The 26,852-nt window shown below is 34.4% G+C and overlaps 1 protein-coding gene across 50 annotated transcripts in view; it reads right to left on the bottom strand.

Moving 5' to 3' along the window:
- LOC120889308 (uncharacterized) overlaps positions 1-26,852 on the bottom strand; it is a 306,686-nt gene that overhangs the window by 82,866 nt on the left and 196,968 nt on the right. For 45 of the 50 annotated variants that reach the window (XR_013424946.1, XR_013424945.1, XR_013424947.1 and 42 more), the window contains 3 exons: positions 25,429-25,561; positions 25,109-25,169; positions 24,450-24,526 (listed from right to left, as the gene is read on the bottom strand). The gene's annotated coding sequence lies outside the window, so the exon portion shown is untranslated. The remainder of the gene's footprint in view (positions 1-24,449; positions 24,527-25,108; positions 25,170-25,428; positions 25,562-26,852) is intronic. The other 5 variants (XM_078019414.1, XM_078019399.1, XM_078019404.1 and 2 more) reach the window with 1 other exon arrangement.

Genomic DNA, 26,852 nt, shown 5'->3' with positions numbered 1-26,852 from the left:
ATCTGAAAAGGACTGAAGACATCATGATTAAACACATATTTGTACTAGAACATCCCTTGTTTTTCACTGTACATGTGTTGAGCACCACTGTATACAAAGCATTTAAACAAAAGCATGATCACATGGAAGGGACCACAGACAGCCCTGTGGTCAGAACTGTCTCTACTTTTAGTGATCAATGAAAGGAAAATTTACCAGCCCTGTTAAAGCAGGGTAGCTAGAAGATAAGAATTACCTCTGGGTGTCTTACATTTTGACTAATATTTAAATGCTGGTGCTCAGTATTTCAGGAGGCATTACAGATTTACTTAGTTGCTATCCCAAGAGTAAGGAAAATGTTTATGTATTCTGCCTAGAACTTGTGTGATTTTTCCCCTGGCATTCCCACTGCCTAGGTGGCAGGGGATGCAATAACAAATGTCCAATCTAGTGTATAAATTGCTGTGATCAAATTAACTAAATAGTCCCTTTCAGTAGGATTGATATTAAGAACCACTGTTGTCTCTCTTAGTTTTGTACTCGTCTCTGCAAGATGGAATCTGGGTATGTGAGGAGGGAATCAAGCTGCCTTGAGGGTGGTAGGAAGAATCAGCTGATCCATGCAGCATTACGGGGGTTCTGGATGGTGCCAGTTGCAGTGTTCTGTCTGCACTGTTAAAAGGTAGTGACCCAGCTGCCTCCCTGAGGGCACACTCCACTGCCTCTGTGGGTGACATCTGCCTACTCTCACCTGGGACCTACTCTTTTCTCAGCTCAGAGGCCTTGCTCTGGACTCAGTTTCCCTCTAGCTTCTGCAGATCTCTATCTCATGCTTCAATTGGCTGCTTGCTCTCTTCCCATTTCTGAAACAGAGGGTCACCTTGCTCTTGTCCCAGGACAGGTTTGTAGGCTTTCCAGGTAGCATCTCTATATCAGGACACATTGGGCACCCTGGCCTCCTAGAGGGCCCTCAGAAGAAATCTTATGGCATTCCCACACAGCCTTGTCAGAAATACCCACTATTCCTGCCTGGTGTTGATAAAGTCTTAGGCAAGTTTTATAGTTTATTGTTTACTCTGAGATAATAAAAAAAAATTCTCTAGTCAATTCTATTATGAAAGCAATGCCAGTAGTTAATACGTTTAAACTGTCTTTTTAACCTCCAAAAATTATGTAAGATTGAGTTTTCTTTCTTCCTATGTTTTGGGCCTATAGCAGGAGGCCGAACACCTGCCCTGCAGAGGGAAATGGGTGTGTGGTTGGTAACCTCATTTATTTCCCTGTCTTAGGCTTCTTCTCTTTCTTTCTTCCATGTGCTGGACGGCGGAAGGAAGGCGGAGGAAGGAAAGGAAGGGCGGGATGTGTCTTATTTGGCTGGCACTGATATTATCTGGCATTGGTTTCCTCTGACCGTAGCAGCTGTTTAAAGCCTCTTGTGGGCTCTTTTGTCTTCATGGTTCTTCTGCTGTCTGATCTGAATACAGCCCCTCCATTCAGGCAAGGCCCCTCCTCAGTTTCCTCCTTGGCTTCCTATCCATGAGTCTACCTCAAATTCTTTCTGCACAGATGTCTTGCCCTCTCTCTGAAGTCCTCCTGAGCATTATCCCTTTAAAGTAGCCGGTGTTTCTACTATAAGTTCCACATCTGGTTTGAAAGGATCCAGGGTCTTTGATCATCTCTCAGTGGGATCGCAGTCATTTCCCTAACCATCCCTCTCCATTTGCTGGCCTCTTCAGGCAACTTCTTAGCACATTTTAGCATTAAACGCGAATCTACCATGTCCTCCAAACTTCATGGAAAAATCTCAAACTGAATTTAGTCATTTTATGGTTCATATTGATCTTTGGCTGATGGTGCTGGGGATCAAATCCTGTATCTTATGGTAAGTACACACGACCACTGAGCTATACCTCCAGACCTGGCATTTTTAGTTTGAAACTACTCAAAACCAAATTGGTACCTCAGTTGCTCCTCTCCTTGTGGCATTCCAACACACACTCAGTTGAGGGAAGCTACCCTTTTCTGATGTGTGGGCTGGGAGATACTTTCACCAGTTGGATATGTTAACAGGCTCTTCTTATTATTATTATTCTCTATTATAGCATTCACTCTATTGTATGATGGCATACCCATCTGTCTTACTAAAGTATCAGTGGTCTGAGGACAGAGACTTCATCTGTATGTTGCACTGTCATTTCCATCAAAATAGCATATGCACTCTCAATGGAGGCAACATGGCCTCCAAAGACAGAGGCAGGGGGAGCTTAGGTGATATAATGGCTTATCAGTCTCCAAAATGGTTAATAAGCATAAGCAGATGGACAGTATAATGTGGTACTAAAATTTTATGGAAAATGAATACAATTAGGGAGAGAAAGTAGGTAATGAGAAAAAGTTGACAAACTGATCTAATACAATGTAGACAATTACATAGATCGCCAGGTGTGGTGACCCACACCTGTAATCCCAGCAACTCAGAAGCCTGAGGCAGGAGGACTTCAAGTTCAAAGCCAGCCTCAGCAACATAGCAAGACTTTTAACAAACTAATAAATAAAGGGCTGGAGATGTAGCTCTGTGGTAGAGTGCCCCAGGATTCAGTTTCCACTTTGCATGTATATGTGTGTGTGTGTATGTATATGTATGTGTGTATATGGACATTATGATGTTTTATGTGGACCTAGCACTTTAATTAGCATTCTTTCTCTCTCTCTCTCTCTCTCTCTCTCTCTCTCTCTCTCTCTCTCTCTCTCTCTCTCACACACACACACACACACACACACACACACACATGTTAACTTAGTGCATAAATGAATAATGACTCTATAATGAATGATACTATAATTTTCCACTTTAGTACGTACTTGTGGTTCTTTCAGTAGAGAAATCTCCTTCTCCTGTATACAAACTACGAGTTTGATGCATATTATGTCAAGAGCATTAAGCAAAGGTAAATAGCATTTGTTGGTCTAAGTGAGGTTACTAACATCTCTCTTACGACTATCTCCTATTAAATGAGAAAGAAGGAAGAAGACTAGAAATTAAATAACAAAGTGAAACATTTTTATCTGTCCCTGAGAAAAGGCTTAAAATCTATCACCATCCAACTCCAGTGAGAGTAGAAAATTGAAATTGAAGAGTCCCATACTTCAGTCACTGGTAGTTTCTAAGAAAATGGCAAAATTCTAGAATTCTTGATGCCTAAACATAGCACAGAAGCAAGAAACTTTCAATGAAGGGATTGTCTTGCAAGTGGGTTTGGGATGCCCTGATGGAGTTCATATATATTGGTTTGAACCAAATAGCAATCAAGTTTTATTTCTTCTAGGTCCAAAAGTGGAAAGGTATAGTTGAGTATAGTTAAGAATTCCCTGCTACTCCAAAAGGACATCAAGATGATGGAAAGAAGATACACCTAGAGAGACTTTGTTGTTGGGGAAAAGGGATGTATCAGTCACTTCTAAGGACGAATGACAATTGCTCAGCCTCAGTTAATTCTGCAAATGACTCTCTGTCTGTAAATATGGTAAAGACAAAAGCCAAGTGCCACCTTTGAACCTGTGTCAGGACATCTGTAATTTTCATTAGAATATGTAAGAATGGACATTATGATATTTTATGTACAGCTAGCATTCTAATTAGAGATCTTTACCTCAGGAGTGGTCACCTAGCATTCTATCAGAAAGGCCACTAACCAGAGATGGTAATTAAAACTGCTTCATCTCTTGTTACCCCTGATTACCCTGTCTAGTTAATTAATAAATGGTCAAAAATGGGATTTTCATTAAGAAATGAGCAAAGTTTATTTTTTATAGTTTCAGAAGTGTTAGAAATATATTTCCTTTGGTAACAATATTACAGATTGTGGTTTAAATAAAATATTTTAGAGACTCTATTTCCTTTATCTACTTGGCTTTATTTTGATAACAGCCTAATTCAAAAACTAAGCAAATTTGGTCTCAGCTTCTGTAGGTCAGATAATCAATTGCTGATCAAGTGATATATTCTTAAGACAGTTCACCAGAAGCCAAGACAATACAAAAACAAGGAGAGGGTATTTCTTGAGAGACAGTTTTCACTGGATCTTTCAGGTTTCTGCATGTGTTTGAGCAAAAGCACTGGCTGCCGTAGTTCTGAGTTCAACTACCTTTCCTAGGATTCCTGCATTGTGAATAGCTTTGGAAGATAGAGAATTTCTCTCTTGAGCATATTATAGCAGGATTGGGCAAGCAATGGCCAGTAGGGAGGGACATGCAACCTGTGCCTTGCTTTGTAAGGGAAAGGGTATTTGTTGTTGTTTGTTTTGTGTTTTTAACTTGTAAAGAGTTATAAATAAACAAATAATTACAAAAAATCATATGAAACAGAGACTGTATATTGGTCAACAAAGCCTAAAATACTTACTTCCTGCTTCACACACACACACACACACACACACACACACACACACACACACATTTGTCAATCCTTGGCTAACAGATTTGAAAAATAAAGATAGAATCTCTCTTCAGAGAAAGAAGCAGTCAGCAAAAGATTCCCACTTCCTTAAGCTGAGGTTTACTCTCCTAATACCTTTACTGATGTTGTTATAACAAGCTACTCCTTGTCTCAGATCAGAGTCTCATGTATTCTGCTCATTTCCTTCACACTGTGAAAGGTTAACATGTGAACATGCAAGTAGGACGAATCTCAGATTCTTCACAATTTGCGACATCTGTTGTCAATGGGTAAGACAATGCAATCTTGTCTCTGGAAGATTAGCACATCAGCTTTCAGGAAGACTTTCATGTGAGGTGGTTACTGAAACATTAAAAATCATACAACAGAGACTTGTGGACATTACAGATCACAGAAAAAAGTTATGTACTATTTATATCTGCCTACTAATTCAGATTTGTTTCTATTATTTAATTTAGCTTTTGGGGAAGCTATCATCATTTACAATGAAGCCATCAGGTCAATTTGTAATACTTCACCACCTTGTCTCTCACAATGGAGGTACAACTTTACCACCTGGCAAGAGGAAGTTTCAAAACAAAGATGAAATTCAGTTACAGATAAAATAAGAGTTTGTGGCTGGAGATTAGTACTTAGTACAGTAATTGTTAGTGGCTGATGAAATATACAAATGTAAAGCTTTTAAGATTAACAACTAAAATATGTATTATTCAGGTTTTTCTACCTCTACTATTCCAACCGTCCAGACATTTGGAGTAGTAAAATTAACCAAAAGCTATTGTATAAAAGCTTGTAAATGCTCACAGTTTAGGGAATTCTTGGTGAGATTCTTAGTTTCTCACAAAAATTGGAATAATTAAAAGAATTCAAGTGTACCCTAAAATTCATTTTCTTTCATAAAATGTGTAGTGTGTAAATTATTAACCAAATGTAAAATTTATATTAGAATGAAATTTTGCTGCCATATATATGAATAGCCTCTCATTAAAGAATGGGTTCCTAGGAAAAAATTCCTGTTAGAAGATATGATCACTACTATGGTTTGGATGTGAAGTGTCCCCCAAAAGTTCATGAGGCAAGACAAAAAAGGTTCAGAGGTGAAATAGATGGGTTCTGACATCCTTACCTAATCAGTGAATTTATCCTCTGATGTCATTAACTGACTAATTGAAAGTGGGTAGGGTGTGGCTGGAGAAGGTGGGTCATTGGGGGCATGCCTTGGGTTTATGTATTTTGTATCTGGTGAGTAGAGTCCCTCCCTCTGGTTTCTGATCATGATATGAGCTGCTTTTCTCCACCATACTCCTCTACCATGTTGTATTGTCTTACCTGGCGCCCAGAGGAATGAAGCCAGCTGTCTATGAACTGAGACCTCTGAAACTGCGAGCCCCTAAATAAACTTTTCCTCTCCTAAAATTGTTCTGGTTGGTCTTTTAGTCACAGCAGCAAAAAAAAAAAAGTGACTAAATCAATTATATATGGTAAAAAAAAAATGTTACTTATCTTCAGAGAAATTGCCATCTTCTTACTTTTAGAATGTCGATTATGCTTAACAATATTCACATTAGAGTTTCTTGATTGGTTAGTGGCATTTCCTGCTGCCCAAATACTCTAATCTTTATTTGAGCGCACATTTTCTGTTATGAAACTGTCTTGGCATCAGTTAGCAGCTGAAGAAATGCTGCACATAAGAATTTTAGCTTTATTTCTTATTCTCTTACAAAGTTGCAAACATGATTTATATATCCTGGGTGGGAAGATTCTATAGATTTCTACAGACCTGTGTGAGGCCCTGTCAATACCAGGCTTGGTGGCTGATGGCATGAATGCCACAGGAAACTACTTCAAGGCACTTGATGATGACTCAAAAATTTCCCCTTTCCTTTCTCTCATTTAGTTTCTTCTTCTCCATTTTGTTTCCTTTCCATCATACAAGAGATGTATTACTGTATGTGTGTGCATCATTTACTGCATACAAATGACTACTTTCTACAAAGGATTAAAAAAAAACAGCACCTAGCCTCACGAAGATTACAAATCTGGATAATTGACAAAAGTCTCAATCACTTTCCCTTAAAAATGATTTGAAGTATTATAGATACAACCACTGTACAAAAAAAAAAAAAAAAAAAAAGCCTACACAATGGACCATAAAACTGCTCAGAGGTAGCAAAACAAAGCTTGCTCATTAGAGAAGACCACCATAGGAGGGAGGCCCTGTCTGCTGGAAATTTACTTTGCATCCAGTTCAGGTAAAATTTCCACCTAGGGGGCCTATGAGCCACTTTGTGTGTGTGTGTGTGTGTGTGTGTGTGTGTGTGTGTGTGTGTGTTTGTGCTATGTCTAATCTGGAGAAAATTAATTCAAAGTTTCACCACACTGTGAATGCTCCACAATTAGCGTCTCCTTTGCATGTGTTTCCTATAAATGTTCCAGCAGAGCAGAGTTCCTGCTGGCCACTCGGGTTCACATTAGGTGTTTTTCTAAACATATTGAATACTGGCTCCGGATTCCTTTTCCAGAGGAATTCGTATTGTTACAGAAAGGATTTTTTTTTTTTTTAAGTATAGAATGTTGTAAACTATTCCCAGGCATACCAGACCCTGAACCCCAGGGAGATGTGGTCTGGAAGATTGAGAAGGCATATTACTTCCTCAACTTTACTTTTGTTCCAGATGGAATCACTTAAATGAAGTCATAGCCTTATGTTCATGGAGCAGAGGCCAGGAGAAAGAAAGAAATCTAAACAACCATGTTCCCATATATGTGTTTTGATATATATCGTATACATCGCACATATACATAGTTTCTTCTCCAAACAAGTGATGAACCATTCTAATTAATACTATAATTTTTTTTTCATAATTAGGTGTGGCAGTGGTGCATGCCTATAATCCCAGCTGTTTGGATAGCTAAGTCAGGAGCATCACAAATTCAAGGCCAACCTGTGTAACTTAGTGAGACTCTGTCTCAACACACAAAAAAAGAAGATTTGGGTGTATAACTCAGCGGTAGTGTCCCTAAGTATAATTCCCAGTACTACAAAAAGAAGTCATCTTTTCTTATGTAATTCTTGTGATTTTTCAAGGTACTTACAGTGGTTTTGTAGTCTGAGGCAGAAGGATAGTAAGTTCAAAGCCAACCTTGGCAACTTGCACAGCCCTAAGCAAGCTAGCAAGACCCTGCCTCTAAATAAATAAATAAATAAAATTATAGAGAAATCATCTTTGAAGGGTAAGAATCAACAATATTTTAACCATTTAAACTCACCTGCCATTATCCTTCTTTTATGGCTTTAAGGACATCTATTAATAGAACATCATTAAAATACAAATATTTCTGAATTTAATTATTAAGTGATAATATCATGAATTGTCATTCTTGCCATGGTGAATTATTTCCACTACGTTGTACGAAAAGGAAAACAGGGCTGTAAATAGCCATTGAGTAGTCCAAGCATAGCAGTTTGATCTAACCCAAACTGTCAGCAGAATTGAGACAAATATCAAGTCTGACCTGTGACATGGACAAATGAACTTAAAAAAATACATAATAATTTATCCTCCAAACATGTAATTTCTCTTTACCCTTATCACAGGTATTCAGCAATTTCATTTTTCATCCTTCCACTTTATCTCTAAAGTGTGCCCTTTACCCCCAATCTATTTTGAAAAGACTAGTACATTCTGGGCTATCTCTTGCCTGAATTATCACATCTTTCTTGTTGAACTCTTTGCTTTTTCCTCTTTTTTTGTCTAGTTGATCAAAATTGCTGCTGCAAAAAAATAATTCCTGTTCAAAAACTACATTTTCATCATTGACTTTGAACAAGAAGAGAAACTTTTTGAGAGAGAAGCTATGGAAAAATTAATTAATACTGAAAATGAATACAATTAATATGATGTGTACATGAAGAAACTTCTTTGCCATTCCCCAGAGCTTTTCCATCAAAATATTCATCAGTATAGAATTATGCATCAGCTTAGTCTAGACATGTCAACTAATGGGCAAAAACTAAAGCCAATTTAATCCAATACCTTGTTACTTTAAAACAATTATAATTGATTAAATTTACACTCGCATGTTTGTGCTAAAATATATTGTTAGGAGAATTCACCAGTTTTACCTTCCTTGAACAGTAGCTGTTACCTATTTATAGACTCTCTGAACAAAGGCTTCTTTCATTGCACACTGATGACACACTTTGAATAAGTATTAGCCTCTCCCAGTAAAGTGAGTTGTCCTTGAGTTTAGTGGGGAGAGGTATGAAGTTTAAGCAAGAGAGAAGCTGACTATTCTATCCAAGTTTAGTGCATACCTAGCAAAACCTATGAAGTTCTTAGCATATATCATTGCCATTGCCATTTTTCATTATTTATAATGCCTATACTTTGTTAAACTACTTCAGAACAAAGAGGAAAGTCAGGGCGAGGAGAACATATAGTCTCGCAGATCAGTTACATGGGAGTCTTCTACTCCAGGAGCTAGCTGTCAGATAATATATGTGTATGGTGTTTCCCCACAAATAATTTTATTTATTCTATAGAAAATGTATTTTATTCAAATTATCATTATGTGAAAAATTCTACCAAATGTAATTCTTGTTATAGCTACTACAAATAGTTGAATACTGTAACTATTCAGTATTCTAATACTGTAAAACATTGACTTAAACACTGAAGTACTATAAGAGTCTGCACAATGAACACCCATAGCCATCAAAGCCTCATTTCTGAAACTCACAAATGTAACTTTGTTTTGTAAATGCATTAAGATTTGTGAGATGAGATTATGTGGATTATTCAGGTAGACTTTAAATGCTAGAGAGAAACAAAGGGAGACTAAACACACAGAGAAAAATTCAAGTGGAGAGATGGGAATGGTGCAGTCAGAAGCCAAAGAACTGTGCAGGTCCCTAGCAACCAGTGGAAACAAGGAGTGAGACATGAAGAGATTCTCCAGCACAATCTCCACGTGAAACCAACTCTGCCAACACCCCAATTCTGAACTTCTGGCTTTTAGACCTATAAGAGAAGAAATTCCTGTTGCTTTAAACCAAAAGCTTTGTGGTTAATTTGTTATGGTAGCCCTAGAAAACAAATACAGATATTTATAATACATGATAAGATAACTATTCTTCTTATGAATGAAATGTATGAACTCTTGTCACTAGAATACATGTCCATAGTATTAACTACTTTGTACTATGGAATTGGAAAAAAAATGAGGTAGGAATATTAAAGTCTGAGATCAGGAAATTAGAAAGTCTCAGGGAATAAAATGTGATGATCTAAGGTGAATAAAAAATAAAACAAATTGTATTAGCTTGCTTTTTATTATTGTAATGAAATACTTGAGACAGGTTAACTTTAAAGAAATGATGGTTATTTGGTTCACAGTTGTGGAGACTGAAATTTCAAACACCATAGTGCAGATTCTGGGGAAGGCCCCCTATGACTGCATCATTTCCTTGCAGACGATTCTATGGCAGAAGTATGAGTAGAATTGAAATATCAAATGTCAAAAAGAAGAAGCCAAAAAGGTTGAAGTCTCGTATTCTTGTCCTGGGGGAAATCCCACAATGACAAGGACCTCCAACAGGCACCACCCCTTAAGGATTCCATGTCTCCTACATCACCACCATCAGGACCCAGCTCCTAACATAGAAACTTTAAAGGACACATTTGAATTATATACAAACCCAGAATAAATGTAAAATTAATTGAGATATTTTAAGCATAGTTTTTAATGAAAGTAGAAGTTAATTGTTGTGTTATTTCCTCCAGTCTTCCCTGAGGCTGCCTTTCAAAGCTATTTACTTGATCCATCCAGAGAGGTTGTTTAATTCAAATTATAAATTACAGTTTTTTAGGTTCTAGAATGGAAAGGTAAATCATACTTGGACTTCATGGCAGTATTACTATCTTTAGCAGTTAAAGAAGGATGAAGGAAAGAATGGAATGTCTACACTGTGTTAACATTCAGACTACTAATAAGTTGTTTTCTAATTATACATTTGCATGGGGCTACCATTATAAAACCCTTGTAACTGGATAGAATATTTCAATGATATCCCTCCTTCCATTTGCTTTCACCTCTCCTACTGAAATCAGTGTGTTTAAAATTCATATTCAACAACAGTTACTAATTTGGCATTATGTAAAAATGTGGATGTGTAACCGATGTGATTCTGCAATCTGTATTTGGGGTAAAAATGGGAGTTCATAACCCACTTGAATCTAATGTATGAAATATGATATGTCAAGAGCTTTGTAATGTTTTAAACAACCAAAAAAAAAAAAAAAGCAAAGTTAGGGAGTTGAAGCAAAGCAAAAAAATAAAATAAAATAAAATTCATATTCACACCACCATTTTGAAGAATTAATGTATTAAACATCTGTAGCAAGAATATTAATTTGTTCCTCCAATATCTATTTTTCCCTCAGTAATGGAATCAACAATTTTTAGCTGGGTGCATGGCTGTTGGAATAAAAAGTACATTTTCCAACCTCCTTTATAGCAAAATGTGGCCACAAGAGGAAGATGGAAATGTTATTAAATGGGAGGAAAAATGACATTCTCTTTTTTATTAGCTACTATGAACAAAGATGTCATAATGAATTCCCTACAGCCATCTTGGGCCAGAAATGGAAGTTGCATATGGTGGACAACAAAATATAAGAGACCCATGTTCATGATGTCATGATTTAAAATAACATTTAAGCCCACCCCTCAGTATAGTACCTAGTCCACAATAAGTGCTCATTAGACATTTACTGTTTTTACTAATTTTGAAATAACTATAATTTATTGATAAGAAAGTACATTTTATTTCACAAAAATGTAATGTTACCTTATTATCATACCAAATTTATATACAAAGAAACAAAAATTCTGAAAGATAAATTGCCCCGAATCATAGAATTAGTAATTTGTATATGAAGCAATTCTACCAAGACTGTCTGATTCCTCACTGAATGTTGTTTCTAATACAATATTCTGTCTTATCATAAGATCATTGATTGGTGTCTCCAATTATCTCAAAGTTGCTCAAAGTTACTTTTTTAGTGCAGCAATTGAACCAAATATAAAAGAAGTAAATTCACTTAATCAGATAATATGTTGCTTTTTAAAAAAGTGAAAAAAGTAAAATCTGCAGGGAAAAGAATATTTTGGAAGAGATTTCTGGTATTTCCTGTTACTAATCATACAGGAAATTCTTTTTTTCATTCCTTCCCAACCCTTACACTCCAGATTTCAGCACTTCTATTTCAGACTGTAAGCAATCTTTGGGGCCTGGGAGAAAAACAAATGTATGAATTTGAAATGCAAAAAAATTAAAAGGGGGGTACTTTCCATATTGCACTAGAATTCAAGAATTAATGTCTATTTTATATAACATAATTGGATTAATCTCAGAAAAAAACTTAACTTTTTATTAATTTTTTTTATTTACAGTTGCTTTAAATGTTCTAAACAAAAATATTACTATGACATCAGGAAATGATTAATCAGAAAGCTGAAAAATTTCAAAATCACAACTCAATTATTTTATTCTAATGCAATTTATTCTTTGCAAATGGTGAGGTGAATGTAACATAATGAAAATGTAGAGGCTTGGCCAATGTCAACACTAAAATTATCTCACATCTTTTTCTAATAAGAATCTACTGAATAATTTGAAGACAACAAACCAAATTTCTGAATGATATAGGAAGAATAATTGGCATGTTGGATGAAGATTTTGCTATATAAATAAAAATCACCCCAAAACTTTGTGGCTTAAAACAATAGGTATTTATCACCTCATAATTCTATGGATCAATATAGTGGGTTGGGTTCAGCTGGGTAGTTGTGCTGACCTGGCCTGGTCTTAGCATAACCTGTCCTACATTTACTCTTGTTTGTTATCTAAAATTAATCACATCCTTCAGACCTAGAGTCAATATAGGAAAGGTTAGTAAAATCTAGGGACAAAAAGAAGCATAAATGAACTGGGAGTTATTACCACAACAATTTAACGTAGATGATAATTTTTTTTAATTGCAAAAGTGGTAGACTCAAAATATAAGAAGAAATCCCACAGGGAAAAAAAAATGGAATGTAGCCCCTACTTTCAGAACTCCTCTATCCAGGTAGGGAATGAACTTCAGTTCCACTGAAAAAGTCATGACAACTTTGGTACCAGCTCAATAGAAATCAGTTATGTAAAATTCAACTGCCAAATGGAAGAAACTGATGAAAATTTAAATGGCATTTCTAGAAAAAGAGCCATCAAACCAATGGACCCAACATTCTGAGATTGTGGGAATCATACTCTAGGTATCCTGGGTACAGTAAATGACAAAGAAAAGAAAAACACAAAGTATGTCCAGAGAAGTGCATGTAGAGTGATGGACAGCTGGAAATATATTGTATACAAATCTTTTAAAGAATATGAGGATGGGGCTGGGGATGTGGCTCAAGCAGTAGCACGCTCGCCTGGCGTGCATGCGGCCTGGGTTTGATCCTCAGCACCACATACAAACAAAGATGTAGTGTCCGCCGAGAACTAAGAAAAAATAAATAAACATTAAAATTCTCTCTCTCTCTCTCTCTCTCTCTCTCTCTCTCTCTCTCTCTCTCTCTCTCCCCCCCCCTTCACTCTCTCTTTAAAAAAAAAAAAGAATATGAGGATGGATGTGCAATGTGGAAAATAAAATGAAAGATTTGAATGCAATATGATGATAGAATTCTTCAAATGCTTTTGAAGCAGTATTACAAACAAGGAGGGTTAAATGTACACCATGTCAAAGGGAGAGGGAACTATTAAGCAGAAGTTACAAGGAGACAAATTTAGGCACAGTGGTATTAAAAATCCCTGGCAAGGATTGTTAGAATATACATAAATGGAATGATCTTTTTTGCCAGCATGTGAGCTTCCTTTCACTAGAAGTGTGAAAGCAGAAGGGAGGGCTACAGCTGGCAAGCAGCTAGGCAAAACCCTCTGCAGCAGTGCTCTCAAACCTGGCTATGAATCAGGATCCTCTGTGGAGATTAGTGAAGTACAGATGCTGTGGCAAACATCTGGGAAGGAATCTCCACAGCTGCACTTTAAACTTTCTTGCAGGAGATGTGGATACACAATCAGGTTTGGGAGCCATTGCTCCAAAGTCAGCAAACTAAGGCCTACCAACTGTTTTGTATGGACCTAAAGCAAAGTATTTTGTAACATGTAAAGATTATGTGAAATTCAAACGTCAGTGCCCATAAACAAAGTTTTATGGAACACAGCCATGCTCATTCTTTATGTATTGCCTACAACACCACAACAGTAGAGTTGAGTAGCTGTCACAAAGACCATATGGCCCACAAACCCTGGAATATTTATTATCTGGCTCTTTACAGAATAAAAATCTGCCAATGCCAGCTCTAACACATTTCTATCAAAAGTGTGGTATAGAACCTTGGGTCCTGCTCCAGATTCACTGAATAAGGAACTGCATTTTATTTTATTGTTATTATTTTTTAAAATATTTATTCTTAAATTTTAGGTGGACATAATATCTTTATTTTACATTTATGTGGTGCTGGGAATCGAACCCAGTGCCTTGTGCTTGCTAGGTAAGCACTCTACCACTGAGCCAAAACCCCAGCCAAAGGAACTGCATTTTAAATCGACTCTGAGTGATTAGTATTTGCATTAAGGTTTTAGGAGCATTGCTGTAAAGTGTTGATTCATTCTAAATATCTATAACTTGTGTATATTTAAACTTCACTTTGCATTGTTTGCATCTATCATGTAAGAATAAAATGTGACCCAATATTAGTTGATGTTGGATAAATTTATTATTCATTGGAAATAATGAATATAACTTAGTCTGACACTCTCCTTTAAGTGCTGTATTCGAAGTACTGGTAAATAACTCCAGAAATCCTCTGGTAAAAATAAGAATGCATTGTGTCTTTTTAACCATATGGAGAAAAACAATATTATAAAAAATTATTGGGGCAATTTTCCCTGAATCTAGGTATTAGTTTCTAACTCCATTTTCTCCAATTATAAAAACAAACATATAAAAACAAATAACAAAAACAAAAACAGAGGCTTTTAGAGAAATGGGTGATTCTAAAGCTGGGGATAGGCAATATTCAAGATTAACCCAGAATATCATATAGTGCAAGAAAGTTAGGAAGTGCTAAAAAGGAAAAAAAATTGGGGTATGGCTATGTCAAAGGGATATAGGAGACAATTAGATGAGCTCTCATGGCCAAGGCTAGAGCAATTTTAGCAATAAAATTAATAATAGAGTATTAGTTTATAAACCAAAGTATAAAATAAATAATTATGAGTCCATACAGACATAAATGATTGAACAAATAAATGAGAGAAAAGAGAAATATCTGTGCAGAAGAATTCCTAATAAAATATAAGTAAGCAGCCTTCTCTCCAAGAGGTAGACCATCACTACCTACCACTTACATGTGCGCTGCACAGTATGGAAAAACCTACTTCAAAAGTCACAGCATGGAGGAACTTTACAGTGAAGAGATCTGACAAAGATTGTGCCAAGTGGTCAAAGTTACAATCGTAAGTGGTAAGTCAGGGTTATAACACAAATCGTGGATATGATGTGATAAAAATGACACTAAACCTCATAGCTTTCCTCCCCCAAGAGCTTAAAAAGACAGGACAACTAAATGTAATGTAGTGTTCTAGATGGGATGCTGGTACAGAATAAAAGACTTTAGGCAAAAATTAAGGAAATTTGAATGAAGACTTTAGATAATAATTAGATTCATGAGAAATAAATAATAATGTTCATTAGTTGTAACAAATGTACCATACACTTATATGGTACGAATGTACCATACCATACTTTAGTAAGATGTTAATGATAACAGAAACTGGATATATATTGGAACTCTGTATGATCCCCATAATTTGTCTATAAATCCAAATTTTTCTAAAATTAAAAATAAATAAGTAAACATAATTGTAGACATTTTGGCCTTTAATTTATACATTTACTTTTATTTCCTTCAGAAGTCTGATTAACATTTTGTCAAGAATCTCTTTTGAATTAGGTTGAATGTAATGTCATAGATTACAAATTAAGTAATTACAACATTTCCACAATTACACCTTGGTATATCATTTGTTTAGTTTCTCAGGAAATAAACCCTTTAAATTTTAATAAATGAATAGAAATTTAATATTTATTGCTCTACCAACATGGCTGGTATGACCAAAGAGTACGTCATTGCTGGGTTTCTGTTTCAAAAGCAAGAATGGAGACCCATTTGGTCTAAATGTAAGTTGAAGTCATGAAGTGATTCTGACACATGGAGATTCAGAATTTTGACCTTCAAACTTTTTGGAAATGTGAATGACTGCTGAGAGCTGTAGAGGAAACTCAGCAGGATTGAGGAATGTTAATGAAGTCTGCCTTTTTAAAAGCAGTGGCTGTTCTAGAAAGAAATCATAGCTATTAATGATGAAATATTGTAGAGAATTTTTTGTATTGTGAGCAGTGCTTCCTCTTACAAACATTCCTCTTATAATCTTTGGAAATAACCACTAGTGCCTTGTCTTATAATCCTCGGAAATAGCCAGTAGTGCCTTGGAATAAACTTTTTTTCTTTACTTTTTCTTTTTTAAAATATTTATTTTTATTTTTTGTGTGTGGTTGAGTGTCCCTGGGTTCAATCCCCAGTATCAAAAAAATTTTCTATATATATATGGATATATATATCTCTCTATATATCTATATCTATCTATCTATATATCTATATCTATATAGATAGATATAGATATATGGAATATATATATATTCCATATATATATATATTTATATATATAAACATATATATATATATATTTATATATATATAAATGCAGGCAGAGGCGTTGTCTTTGTGGCATGTTCTCAACCTGCAATGACCTAAATATGGTGGTACCTCCTTGGGCAAATCAATCAGACACCCTATCAGAATTTTTAAGTCCATCTGTTACATTCTTAAAATTCCACCAATTCATCTAATTATGAAATGTAAATATATTTGGCATTCTTGTGAATCTCTGTCTTTCATGCTTCATGGGGTTTAATGCCATCAGAGGATTTCTGCCCAATTAATACCAAATCAAGGGTGTCTACTCAGAGGGTAGGGAGATTTCCTTTGCTGGGAATAGCTCTTTGGAGTGTGCAGGCTAAGGAAACATCAGGGAGACTATAGCAAACAGTTAACAATGCTATTCCAAATATATTTAGGAATCAATATGTCAATGTTTAAAATATAAATAGCAACTGCAGGAGGTTTGTTTGCCACTGTGTTGATTTTCTGTGAATGAGGCATAATTAATGTCTTGATATTAAGTCTTCTAAATTATGAACATGTTAACATCATTTTTTATTAATTTTAGTCAGTAATATTCTGTTGTTTTCATCACCTACTTTACTAAACTTATTATTGGATATCTTGTGCTTTTAAAAGAAAATATTTTATAGTTTATTTTCCAATTATTTAATGCTAATATTTAGACATTCAATGATTATTTTTTGTTCACCTACTGAGCTCATGTGCTGAGACATTGATAAATTTCTCATCAATTCTAAAGCTTTTCTGAAGGTCCTTTCGTTTGTTCTTTATATATGAACATGTTATCTGGAAATGAAGATAGCATTATTTTTTCCTTTCCAATATATATGTCTTTTATTTTACTTACCTATTCTTCTGGCTAGGAAAACAAACAGAATGTTAAGTAGAAGTAATGAGAATGGACATCTCTAACTTGGTCCCAATTTTAGGGAAAGCATCCAAGAATGTATCATTCAGCATGATGTTAGCTGTATTTTTTTTTCTTCCAACTGCCTGTTATCAGAATAAGGAAATTCCATTCTAAACTTCTTGAGAAATATTTATTATAATGATTATTTAATTTTGTCTTACTGTTTTCTCTCAGTTGAGAAATTATTGTTAGATTATATTACAGTAATTATTAAATGTTAAATCTATATTATAATCTATAGATAAACCAGGTTTGTCATGATTTATTATTTTTATATTGTTATGCTTTAGATATAAGGCATCTTCCCAAAACTCATGTGTGAGATAATGTAAGAATGTTCAGAGGCGAAATTATTAAAATATGATATTTATAACATATCCACAGATCAGTCCACTAATATGGGTTAACTGGCTTATAACTGTAGAAAAGTAGGGTGTGGCTGGAGGAAGTAGGTCACTAGGATGTGCCTTTGGGTTTACTTTTGTCCCTGGTGAGGGGAGTTCTGTCTGCATCCTGGTTAGCATGTCCTGAGTTGAATTCCTCTACCTTGCCCTTCTACTATGATTTTTTTTCTGCCTCACCTCTGGCCCAGAGCACTAAAGTGGGTGGACCATGGACTGAACCTCAGGAACTGTGAGTCAAAATAAACCTTTCCTCCTCTACATTGTTTTTGTCAGGTCTTTCAGTCACAGTGATGAAAAACCTCCCTAAGTCCTATATATTATTGGATTCAACTTACTATTAAATATTTTTATTTTCTCCTAGCTCCTGAGGTATATAAGTTTATAATTTGCTTTATGATAATGTGTCAATTGGACCTTGATATCAGAGAAATTTTAGCTTTGCATAATGAGTCAGGAAGTATTACCACTGTCTTATTTTTGAAAAGAAAAGAAAGTTGTATACAATTGGCACTATTGCCAGGCATGGTGAATGCCTGTAATCTCAGGGACTCCAGAGGCTGAGGCAGGAGAACCACAAGTTCAAAGTCAGCCTTAGCAACTTTCGGAGGCCCCCTCTCAAAATTAAAATAAATTAAAAAATTAAAAGGACTGGGTATATGGCTCAGTGGTTAAGCACCCCTGGGTTCAATCCCTGGTAAATAATAATAATAATAAGAATAAGAATAAGAAGAAGAAGAAGAAGATGATGAATTAGCACTATTTTTTTCCATGAATATTGGTTAGAATTCAACAGTAAGTCTATCTGCTACTGAGGTGTTTTTTATGAAAAGGTTTTCTTAAATGCAAATTAAAATTTTTAAATTGGCAAAAGCTATTCAGATATTTCTACTTCTTGAATAGATTTTATAATTTGTGACTTTGAAGGCATTTGTTAATTTCATGTAGCTATCAGTGTATTTGTATAAGGTTATTCATGATATTTTTCATTACCTTTGAAATATATGCAAACTCAGTAGGTACATCCCCTCTTTGACACATTACCTTGGTAATTTGTGTTTTCTCTCTCTTGCTAACCAGTTGTATCTTTTCAATTGAGTAAGATATTTATCCATGTCACAGATCTTTACATATAATTAGCTTTTGGGTTTATTGATTGATAACTATTATTTTTCACTTTCTATTTCACCAATGTCTTGAATTTAATTTTATTTTTAATTTTAATTTTCTCTTCTTCCTGTTTTCTTGAAGTGAAAACTTAAATCTATCACCTTGTTGAACATACGGCTAAGCACGTAAATCTACAAATCTCTTTTCTAGCATTGATTTAGCTTTCCCACAAATGTTTTGATAGCTTATGATTTTGCTATCATTAATTTCAAAATCTTTTAAATTTCTCTTATTTTCTTTTATACACATAAATTATTTAGAACAGTCACTTAATTTCTGTATATTTATTCTTTTTCTGTATGTTTTTATTTTAGTATGTTTTTATTTTCTGTATGTTTGTATTTCCAATTTAGTTCCACTGTGTTGGAGAACATACTATGTTTTCAGACATTTTGAAGTATTGAGACTCGTTTTATGTTCTAGGACAGGGACTATCTTGATAAATTTCTTTGAATGCTAAAAAAGAGTGTACACTGTAATGTTTTGCTTGGTAGGAAGCTCAGTTACATCAAGTTGTTTGCTAGTTTTGTTCACAATATTGTTACTGATTTTCAATCTGCTATTTGATCAATTTTTTTAAGTGAAGTGTGGAAATCTTCAACTGTAATAATGGATTTGCCTATTTATTTCTCCTTTCAATTCTGTCAGTTTTGCTGCATAAATTTGGAAGCTTTGTAATTAGGACATGCACACTGAAGAAAGTTGTGCTTTTTCATGAATTTATGAATTTTGTGTTAAGGAGTTTTTTTAATTATGGAAGATATTTCTTGTTCTGAAGTCTACTTTTCTGCTACAAATAATATCATACCACTTTTCTTTTGATTAGTAGCTTTTATGGTGTGTCTCTTTCCATTCTTTGTAGAAAACACATAAGTGGCTCTTGTTTTTCATCCCGTTTGATAAGCTACACCTTTTGAGTGGATATACTATATACATGTGTCTAATTATTAATATGATTGAATTTAATGCCATCATCTTGCTAGGTATTTATTTGCTTCATCTGGTCTTTAATCCTCTTTTCTACCTTCTTTTGCTCAATTTAGCATATTTTTAGTGTTGTACTTTATGTTCATTATTAGTTTAAAAACATACACTTTGATTGCTTGATTGATTGATTTGTGATTACTTTTAGGGATTATAATATTCATCTTTTAATTGATTTGTGATTACTTTTTAGGGATTATAATATTCATCTTTTAACTTTTCAAATTATTCCTTCACATTATATCTTACTACTGCAAGAAACTCATATACTCTCTATTCTTTTTCTAGTTTTTTTATACATTATATTTCTACCTATGTTGTGAAGCCTAAAATCATTGTTAATATTGGTTTTAAAAACTGAATTATCTTTCAAAAAAATTTTTAAATGAGGAAAACTATTTCATAATCTGTTATACATTAAGCATTCTTGGCACTCTTCAGTCTTCCCTGTAGATACAAGTTTCCATTTGATGTCATTTTTTTTCCATCTAAAGAATGTTCTTTCTTGTAGTATAGTGGTAAATTTTCATCATTTTTATTTGCCTGAAAGTGTCTTCATTTCTTTTATTTGGCTGGTTATAGAATTATAGGTAGCTTTTTTTCTTCATTGTCCAAAAGATATTTCTTCATTATCTTCTAGCTTTGATCATTTCTTCTCAGATGTCAGACTATTTTTTTCACTGTTCCTTCCAAAGATATTACCATTTAATCCCTTATATTCATCTGTCTTTTGTCTCTTGCTGTTTTTATGACTTTCTCCATTACTGGCTTCCATAAATCTGATAATTATATACTTTGGTCTGGGGTTGTGTGTGTATATGTGTCCTGTTTGACTTTTATTGACCTTCTTCAACCTGTGGTTTAAAATTTTCATTGAATTTACAAAATTTTTGACAATTATTTCTTCAAATACGTTTCTACCCTTTCCTTCTGAAATGATTGCCATTCTACAGCTTATAGAAAAATTGATGTTTTTATTTTATTTTTTAATTTGTTTTAATTAGTTATACAAAACAGTGAAATGCATTTTGACACATTGTACATAAACGGAGTACAAGGTCTCCTTCCTCTGGCTGAACATGGCTATGAGTCATACTAGTAGTGTATTTATACATGTGTGTAGGGTAATAATGTCCTTCTCATTACACCAACTTTTCCATTCCCATACCCTCTCCCCTCCCCTCACTCCCCTCTCACAATCCAAAATTCCTTCATTCTTCCCTAGCCACCCCCCCATCCCCATTATGGATCAATATCTGCTTATCAGAAAAAACTTTCAGTCTTTTTTTTTTCTTAGAGGGGGTTGGCTTATTTTGCTTAGTATGATATTCTCCAGTTCCATCTATTTACCTGCCAATGCCATAATTTCATTCTTCTTTAGGGCTGAGTAATAGTCCACTGTGCATATGTATCACATCTTCTTTGTACGTTCATCTGTTGAAGGGCATTTAAGTTGGTTCCACCATTTAGCTATTGTGAATTGAGCTGCTATAAATATTGATGTGGCTTCATCACTGTAGTGTTTTTATTTTAAGTCCTTTGGGTATAAACCGAGGAGTGGAATAAATGGACTAAATGGTGGTTCCATTCTAAGTTTTCTGAGGAATCGCCATAGTGATTGCACCAATTTGCAGTCCCACCAACAATGTATGAGTGTACCTTTTCCCCCATATCCTCACCAATACTTATCACTGCTTGTATTCTTAATAACTTGTATTCTTAATAACAGTTATTAAGGTGAGGATATGGGGGAAAAGGTAAACTGGAGATAAAATCTTAGAATAGTTTTGATTTGCATTTCTCTAATCACTTAAGATGATGAATATCTTTTATATGTTTGTTGATCCATTATATTTCTTCTTCTGTGTGAAGTGTCTGTTCAGTTCCTTAGCCCATTTATTGATTGGGTTATATAGATTTTTTTGGTGTTAATGTTTTTGAGTTTTTTATATATCCTGGAGATTACTGATTTATCTGAAGTACATGTGGTAAAGATTTTCTCCCATTCTGTAGGCTCTCTCTTCACATTATTGATTCTTTGCCTTGCTGAGAAGATCCTTCATAGTTTGAATCCATCCCATTCATTGATTCTTGATTTTTCTTTTTGAGCTTCAGGAGTCTGGTTAAGGAAGTCAATTCTTAAGCTGACATGGTGGAGATTTGGTTGTTTCACATACTGTGCTCATTTGATGTTTTTCATTTCGTATTTTTTCAATCTCTATCTTTTATTTATATACTTCCTATTTCTATTCTTTGATTTCACTTTTTTCCTAATTTGATATTTAATTAATATCAATTATTATCTTTTGGTATTGCATTTTTTGCCATACAGGATTTATTTATTATTTATACTTTCTATTTCTCCTAATTAGAGTTTTCTCTAAATCACTGAATGTATTTCCAATGATTGTGTTAAAGTTTTTGCTCAGTAATTTCATGATTGTTATTTTCCTAGTTATTTTTCTATTAATTGTCTTTTTTCTTGGTTTTAAATCACAACCTTTTTCCTCCTTCTTTATATGTCTAATAATTATTAATTGGATGCTTGTCATTGTGCACTACACTGTTGAGTGTCTAGATTAAGGTATGGTCCCTTAGAATTATATTTGGGTTGTAGTTAGTACACCTTCAGTTCAAAATAATCCTTTCAAGTCTTGATTTTTAAGCTTTGTTAGGAAAGGTACAGAATAGCCTTTACATGAAGGCAAGTTTAGCTCTATTCCTACAGCATGACCTTTTTGTGTCTTTACTTATGATATTTGTATTTAGTGAGTTCCTTCAAATCTGAATGGTAAGAAATCAAATATATCCTAGCTTTATATAAACTCTGAGAATTGTTCCATATTTAGTTCTCAGGTATGTTTTGCCTCACCCCATAGTGTTTTCATCTTTACCCTTTAGCAAAATATTTAAGGGAGCTTGTAAGATGATTGCTGCAGCATTTTTTATACATTAACGTTCTTCTTTTCAGTGCCCTTTCCTATAAATTACCACTACTTAAACCTCCTTCTACTTTGATTTCTAACTCTTAAAATCAGACGGCTGTGCTGATTTTGAATTCCCTTTACTTGATCACAGTCTGCAAAATATCTAAAGATAGGAAGCCATCACAGAACTCATTTCATTTCTGTCCTTGCTCTCAGGTGTGGCAGGCCTGTGAGTTTGTTGTCCAATGTTCGTTCGAAAATAGTAGTTCCAGTTTGCTTTGTATTCTATTTGCATGCAAGCATGGAGGCAAGTTTGATACTGTTATTCTGTCATGTTACAAGTGAAAATACCCCTTTAATGAAGTTTTGAAAAATTTACAACATGAAAGGATAAACAAAAATGGCATATCAACATGGTAGAATGCTATTCATCAATATAAAGAATTCACAATAAGACGGGGAGCACTAGAGAAGAATAGTGTTACCTTAGGTTAGGTAGAGGGAAGTGAAGAGAGGAGAGAGGAGGGGATTTGGGGACAGGAAGGATAGTAGAACGAAACCTACATTATTACTTTATGTATATATGTGACTGCATGACCAATGCGATTCTATAACATGTCACTCAGAAAAACAAGAAATTATATCCCATGTATGTATCAAAATGCATAACTGCATTCTACTGTCATGTATAACTAATTAGAACAAATTTTAAAAAACAAATGAAGTACTGATACATATTACAGCATCAATGACATTCAGAAACATTGTGCTAAGTGAAAAAGTCACACCCAAAAGAATACACAATTATTCCTTTTACATAAAATACCCAGGAAAAGGAAAAATATACAGAGATGAAAAGTAGATTAGCATTTGCCTAGGGCTGGGGTGTGAGTTGGGGAATTCTGTAAATGTGCAGGTGTTTTCTTTTTTTAGACATGAAAATATTCTGAAATTAAATTGTGGTGACTGCAATTTTGTAAATTTTCTAAAACTCATTGAATTACATGCTTAAAACAGATGAACTTTATGATATATAAATTATATCACAATAAAACTGATAAAATGTTGCATCTTGCAGTTAATCATGCTTTAAAAATTAATGAAGGACTCATGGCTGCATTGGAGGTAAAACAATATGGGAAGATCTAGTAGCTGTCTGGAGAAATCTCCTGGAAACCAATAAAATATGATTTCAAAATTTTTCAAGTGCAGGAGAGTAGTATGGACAATATAGATGGCAGTGTGTTAATGGGAGCAGTATTGATTTGTAGAGAATGCCATCGTTGCTCTCCATATAACATCATAGTTGACTGGAATTTTTTTGTAGTTTGAAGGGAGAGAACATGAATTAAAGTAAATTTGACAATAAAGGTGATTCCTACTGCTGATGACTAGAATACGCAGGGACATGGACACTATAAAATTACAAAGATTAAAACACACACACACACACACATATATATATACATATATACACACATATCTGCATATGTATATACATATGCATATATATATGACATCATGAAGAAATAAAAGCTAGCTATAGCAAAAGCTATAGCTTTCATAGCTATATTAAAAGACAGTTGTTTCTTTAAAAAAACTGAAAATACTTAGTAACTATTATTTAGCTAATTTTGGAGAAATTTTAAAGACTAATTTTATTATATGAATATCAAGGCACTACTGACAACAATCTTTTTTTCACATACACTTTTGAGATTGCTGCAGACCCTTATTTCTTATAACGTGAAGAAATCACTCACCATTCCTGAGCATCCAGAGCATCCATAGCTCACTTGTGGCTTTTTGAAAGGAAGTTGAGTATTCCTAATGTTTTCCACTGCAAAACCATATGCTTGAGTTATCCATATATACCAGGACATTTCTTACCATCAAATTCACACCCATGTACATGTAATATGCTAAAGTTTAAAGGTGAATTTTATTTAAGAGACAAAGTATTATCTTGAACATTTTTAAACATAAGTCAAATAAGTCAATTCCAAGAAACCAAATGTGGAATGTTCTCTCTGTTATGTGGATGCTAACACACAGCAAGGTGGGGCGGGTGGAGTGGGATAGAAGTTCACTGGGAAGGGAGAGAGAAAAAAGAAAGAAAATGGAATTAATCTGACATAGCTTTCTTATATACATATATAAATACACCACAGACTGGGATCTCAATTAGAATAACATGTACTCCATGTTTTTATAAATATGTCAAAATATACTCTACTGTCATGTATAACTAAAAAGAACAAATAAAAAAATAAAAGAGAAATAAAATTGCTTTTTAAAAATCAAAGAAATTCAATCTATTTGATCAAGTTGAAGACTTGGCATGAGATTATATGCATGGCACCATATTAATGTTTAAAATTCAATTAAAACTGAATATGGATAATTTTTTATGGTTCATTACCAAAATACACTGGAGTGGAAAACAGGTGATGCTTTTGATAGAGTCATCGAGTTAGATCATCCTGTAAGAGACAGAATTATGACGGAATGTTATTAAGAGTGTGTTTTGTTCCCTATTTCAGTTTTTCACCCAGTGTAACACATTGCCTGTCCTGCTGTTGTTTACAAACGTTTTTACAGTTGGCATAAGTATGTACACTAAATCTACTCTGATTAATATGGGTATCCCACTGTGCAGCTCCCTTTACAATGGTGCCCCTTAAGTAGTGTTTTTATTGCCTAAGTTACCCTGATTTTGTAATGTGTGTTATTAAATGTTACCTCTTTCCAGCACTTTGAGGCTCCACAATTACCAAAAATGGCAACTGTATATATTTGCAGATTTACTCAAAAGCTTGAACAGGGACTAGAAGTTGCTAGAAGTCAATAGCAGTATTTGTGCCTGGAGATCCTGCTGAAAAAAAAACCAAAAGTAATTTCAGTTCAACATTTTTAAATTTCCAGGGAGCCATTGAATATAGGCCTCTGGGTAACCACAACCACACTCATTGCAAACAGACATGATTGCAACACTGACAAATGAAACAAAATCTCCTCAGAGCATTCTTTCCAATAATACTGCTTTATATGCAATATTATGCTGCTTAATGGACACAGAGAAACTTTATTTATTTATTTTTTTGGTTCTGCTTTGGCAATAGATCATTTTTTATAACTGAAGACAATCCTCCCTCACATCCAATTTTGTAGCATAAGATTGAATCAAAAGAGACAAGGGAAGTCATTCCTATCTATCTCTTTGTATTAGCAACTCTAGATTTAAATATCTTTCTTAATATTCTAATTTGTTTTGCTTGCACATCATAAAAAAGTTATTTTTATTCAAATATATTTTAGATGAGTCAGTTAAAATAGTCAAGATCCTAGTGGCAAATATAAGATGAATAAGGATGTGGTTAGATTATAAGGAGGAAAGCTTGGGACATAGTAAACCAATCATGGCACAACAAGCAGAGTATGCAAAGGTCAACACATAGGTTTTATTTGCCTTTTTTTTTTTTTTTTTTTTTTTTTTTACTGGGGATTCAACCCAGGGGTACTTAACTACTGAGCCATATCCTCAGCCCAAGCCCTTTTTGGTATTTTATTTAGAGACAGGGTCTCATTGAGTTGCTAGGGCCTCCCTAAGTTGCTGACACCAGCTTTGAACTCGAAATCCTCCTGCCTCAGCCTCCTGAGCAGCTGGGATTATAGGCATGTGCCACTGTGTCTGGCTCACATATAGGTTCTAGATCACAAGAGCTAAACCTAACTTGTGGCAAACCATTCTGACACAGAAATCATATTTGCCTAATACCATTTTAAGCTCACATTCTTTTCAGCAGACTTGAAATAAAATAACCCAGAGTTTGCAAAATTATTGAAGAAACTACATGACCAATTCAAACCTACTGAATAATGCAAGACAATATTTAGCCAAGCAGTCAATTATGAAGCATAAAAGGGGCAAGAATAATCAGAATGGGATGAAATAATTCTAAAACATCCTATGAGTCATAGGATGTAAAACAATTTATGAAAAGTGTGCTTAAATGTATAAAATTGAAATGGAATGAGGGAGAAATGATAATATTACAGGAAGTAGAGAATTAAAACACAAAGGAAACTGAATATGGCTGAGTCACATGCTTTGCTATGCGTTTGCTGGTCTATTGATTGGAAAGGACAGTAATAAAGATGGATTT

Source organism: Ictidomys tridecemlineatus, chromosome 8 (genome assembly GCF_052094955.1).
Source record: "Ictidomys tridecemlineatus isolate mIctTri1 chromosome 8, mIctTri1.hap1, whole genome shotgun sequence".
NCBI lineage: Eukaryota > Metazoa > Chordata > Mammalia > Rodentia > Sciuridae > Ictidomys > Ictidomys tridecemlineatus.
The sequence above is the reverse complement of the archived record's forward strand: the minus strand, read 5'-3'. Positions and strand labels throughout refer to the sequence as shown.